Here is a 4,953-nt window from a genome sequence, read left to right on the forward strand (position 1 = left end):
CATGAAATAACAAAGTACACAAAGAAACTAGAATAATACTCAATATGAACTAATATCAAGTTTACACTAGTTTAGAGTTAATAAACAAGAAAACTTTGGGCAGAAAATTGGACAGAAAACAGAACTCCTGAACTTCTGCAATCCAACCATTCACCATAACCAGTTGTCCCAAACAATCAATGGAGCACAAAGAATCAACTGGTTGTGCACCTAATGTAACTGTCAAAGGAAATCTGGGATCACAGGCGCAGATACTTCACAATGCAAGATGCTTGGTCAATCCCTCAGTTTATCAGCTCCAACTCAGCCCCAAGCTACTGATTTCAAGCTCAATTGTTGGCTCAAGATTGTAATTTTCAGCAGCAAACAGGGAAGATATAGGTACAAGAGCTGCTGCAAATATGATGTAAAAAACTGACTGTTAATCTGCAGCTTCCCGACAGTTTCAAAAGTGAAGGAATAGGGCAGTAATTTTGCAGTCAAATACTGCTCAATTGAGTTGTAGGAAAAGGCTCAAATGCTAGTCCAAAGCTGAGAGTAGTAGTGCCAAACTGTTCAATGGATTCCCAGGCAGCACACCAAAATTTCAGCAGAAAAGGCGCAGAAAATTGCAGCTCAAGCTCGGAAATCAGCTGTCCAAAGAAAAAAAAAATTAGACTTCAACCACAGGTTCTTCAACAGGTCACCAATCTGAAGGATTTCACAAACTTCCACAGGTTCCTAATTCCTTTGCTATTACATGTTGTGCTATTTGTTTCTGTTATCTTATTTACTTGCCATTGTTACTATTTGTTTATTGTGTCTTTTTCATTGTTCTTGAGCCGAGGGTCTATCGGAAACAGCCTCTCTTCCTTCATAAGGTAGGGGTAAGATCTGCGTACACACTACCCTCCCCAAGACCCCACTGTGTAGGATTGCACTGGGTTTGTTTGTTGCTTCAGAGCAAGCTAAACAGTGCAGCTTCAGGGCAGTGCAGAAATGCAGTCAACTAGTAGAAACTTGCAGCTAATTAGTTGAGCTTAGGCAATTTTTTTTCAGCAGCAAATCAGGGTACCAAGTTTTCAGCAGCAAATTAGTAGAGCTGCAACTCAAAACTTCACAATTTCAAGTTTCCAGTAGCAGCCCTAACTCAAAAGTCAAACCAACTGCAGTTAAACTGGACAGTCATTCTAACTGAAACTGTGCAAAAAAAATTCGTCAAACACTGCACCAAACTAATGCAATTTTGCTGTCAAATAATGCAGAAAGCACAGTTGAGCAGAAACTTAGCACTCAACCAGTACTCACTTCAACTGTTCTCACATATCAGCAGTAGAACAAGGATATTTGGCAGTTCAAAAACTCAGAAAATGCAGCAACTTTACTGTCAAAACAAGCAGGAAACCAAAATTCTTTTCCACAGTTGTTGGTCAGTTAAAAAACTCACGCAACCAGGATTTCTATTTCTGCACAAGAACCTGCTCAAGGCAGAGTTTCTACTGTAGACCTGCAGTCAATCACCAATCTACATGTTTCAATTAGTTTCAGTAGCTAATGATGGAAAAAGTTGATGCAAAAACTATGCTCAACTAGTGCAAAAAAATCACCATAAACTGCATGCTATTCAACAATCTGAAGCAACTGGGAAAGATACTGCAAGTTCTCTCAACTAGACAGAGAACCCAAGCTGCAGAAAAATAGCCTAAAACTGGTGCAAGAACTGGTGTATAACGGTAGCTTTTTACCAAAATTCAATATTGAGCAGTTTGAGCTTCAGTTATCCCAACTGCAGGGAATCACAATTAACACTTGTATTTCTCGTGAAAATGGTAATAACAATTAAATTTGATTTAGTGGTTCTAAAAATACATGATCTGTTTTTATGCTAGTTGTTAGGTAGTTGATGCTATGTGAAAGACTTAGATACGAAATAAAAGCCTAAAAACGAGATGTTAATCAAACTGAATCGCTGCCAATCGGGGCTTCGAGCTTGCCTATTCGAGGGCCTCGGGGTCGAGTCTGAAGCTCGGCTGGGAACTATCGAAAGTGGTCGATGGAGACTAACAATTATAAATAAATCAAAGGGGGCTCTTTATGGCCAATAATAAGTAGTAAATGATGAACAATAAATAGAACACAATAAATATGGGCAATAAATGAGATAACGAGACCAAGAGAATGTGTTAGAGAGAAGAGGGAATGTTCTTGTATATTTAGTATGGAGGCAACAGATGTTTAAAAAATGACAAGGATCCCAACATAGTACAAGTGCATTTATTACAAAGATATGGAGATGGGACACCTAGTTAATGCCACGATACGAGCTCAGACTAGCCTGACAGATTTTGTCGGCTCTAGCTCCACGCCTTGGGAACTCCCCATTTTCTTCCCATGATCGTCGGCCTCATACTGTCCCGAGGTCGAGCGTCGATGGCCCTCGAGAGATGAAACTCGACCGTGATTCCGAGCCTTCGAGGTGTGATAACGATGGAAAATTGGACCCTCCGATTTTACAGTATACAACTTGAATGTCGAAGCTCACAGTGAAATTTCTACTGCTGCAATTCTGAAGAACAGAAACGATTGTTCAATCGTAGCATCAATCAACAAGTGTTAATTCAAAATTCAAACTCAAGAATCACACAGGTCATCAAGAAGACAACCAGTTCAACATAGCATCGCACACAGAGATTATTCAACCAAGCTATCGATGAAGTTTTCAGTTAACAACTCAGAAACTCAATCAAGGATATAGATCACAATTGGCAGCAACAAATTGAACACAAATGGAGTTTCAAATTTGTAGTAGCTACGACAGATTTCAGATCAATACTCAGAAATCAAGCTAAGCAACACAAGTCGAATTCATTCAAATCAATTATTTAGAACGAAGTAGTAGTTCAGTTGAAACTCAAATCCTTTCAACTTTCAGAAATCGAACTAAGATTAAACTTCAGAAATCTAACATGTTCAATCTTCAATGATGAATTATTGGAATCAGCTACGCGTCGATGTGTAAATACGTTGCGTAGGGCACGTAATAGCTGTACTTAGAGGAAAATCTGAAGCTCTGCTCTTCGCACAGCAGCTGCAAAAATTCGATCCCAAATGCACTGAAGCTTCACCAACTGAGTTCAATTTTGACATACGAGCTCCATTCAACAATTCGAGCAAAAGCCTAGTACTCAATTTGCTCCAACGATCCCTGAATCGAAAAATCCCAGTCGACTTCTCCTTTGAGAACCGCGTTGAAATTCTAAGCAAAACTTTCCAAAACAGCCGCAATCTGATCCAGTGCTTCAGATTTCACCTCAATCAAGCTGTACCAACAAGATTAGAACACCCCCAGTCGATTTCGAGCTCAAACTTTTCGGATTTGAGCAAAACCCCCAAATTTTCGATTCTGCCATGGCGATTAGGGTTCCAATCTCAAACAAAAGTTTGATGTGACTTGAAGATTAAGACGAATTGCTGGTAGTTATACTCGTTATTAGGCGCTATTGGTACCATTTTTTATTTTGGCACTCTATCTCTATTTTGTTCTATTTTGGCCCTCTATCTCTATTTTTTATGTTTCAGTTTAACACAAAAGCTGAAACCAATAATATAGTGCATGTGTATACACAAATCTGAAGTGTAATAAATATTCAATTAAATGTTGTCACTTGTTTTTTTTATCCATATCAAACGGATCAATACTAAAATATCTGAACCTGACTATATTTTTTGTGGATTTATTTCATCTAAACGAGCCAGGTATGAAAGCGGCACATGAAAGCTTTGGAACTTAGAGAATGAAGATGGGGCAATAGTGAATGAAAAAATACGGTCGGGACGGGTATTTTAGTATTGACCTGTTTGACATGGATGAAAAAATCAAGTGGCAACATTTAATTGGATATTTATTACAGCTCAGATTTGTGTATACACACGCGCTATATTTTTTGCACTGGTTTCAGCTTTGTGTTAAAGTGGAACATAAAAAATATAGTTGGAAGGCCAAAATGAAACATATAAAATAGAGTTGGAGGGCCAAAATGAAACAAGGTAGAGATAGAGTGCCAAAATAAAAAATGATGTCAAGTTGAATGTGCTCTATATATATTAATAAGTATTTAATTTAAGGGTTTTGCAGTTATGCCCCTTGAGAGTTGATATGTACATTTGGCTATTTGCCTAATACCCCCTAAGTTATCTTATTTTGTCTACACGTGAGTTAAGTGGTATACATAGGTCTTGTAAAGAACATTCCAGATTATGAATGAAAAATCCTTTTTTCTTTTGCCCTAGATTATCTCTTAGCAGTAGCTTCTATTTTCTCTCTAACTCTCAGCTTGCATCAGTGGTATCAGAGCGGCGCTCTTGGCACCGTAAATCCATGACTTCTGAAATAACAGAGGTGATGGGTATCCTTCACAAGATGTCTGCTGACATAAACCAGTATAACCAGAGACAAGAACAAATGGAATTGCGACAGGAGCAAGCTATTCGAGCTCAAGATTCAGCTCTTCGAGATCTCAGGAGGTAGTTCATGGAAGAGAAAGACCAGAAAAGGGGAAGGACCCTTCTTCAGGAGACAAATAGTCCACTCAGTTCTGTGAATGCATTGCCAATTAGCTTCCCATATGAGAATAAGCCGCAAAGCACTGTTCCATTGATGAGTGTGACTGTTCCACCTCAGCTCCCTGCTTCTCTCCTATACCCGAGCTTAACGACTTAGGGAGGTAACCCTGCTCCAATTCAGACACTACCCAACCAGCCACTATCCCCAATTGGTATGAACCCTAGGAGCTCTGGTCATTCAAACTTTCAGTTCCCCATTGTACAAAACACTACAACACAGATACATCCTTATAATCCTATACCATTTAATCACAATTTCAGCATTAGTCATAATATCCCACTTCAAAACCTTCAAGTTCAAATTCTCAGGGTCAACTTTGATCAATCACAACCTGCACCAAATAGGTAAGG

General features: G+C 38.9%; 1 long non-coding RNA gene across 1 annotated transcript; it reads right to left on the reverse strand.

Annotated features, from left to right (window-relative positions):
• Positions 1–2,241: 2,241 nt before the first annotated feature.
• LOC142166334 (uncharacterized) lies at positions 2,242–3,583 on the reverse strand. The gene is made up of 2 exons (XR_012696668.1): positions 2,946–3,583; positions 2,242–2,545 (listed from the first exon to the last, which is right to left on the reverse strand). It is a non-coding gene; the product is annotated as an uncharacterized LOC142166334 (long non-coding RNA).
• Positions 3,584–4,953: the final 1,370 nt, after the last annotated feature.

This window comes from Nicotiana tabacum, chromosome 11, assembly GCF_000715075.1.
Source record: "Nicotiana tabacum cultivar K326 chromosome 11, ASM71507v2, whole genome shotgun sequence".
Classification (NCBI taxonomy): domain Eukaryota; kingdom Viridiplantae; phylum Streptophyta; class Magnoliopsida; order Solanales; family Solanaceae; genus Nicotiana; species Nicotiana tabacum.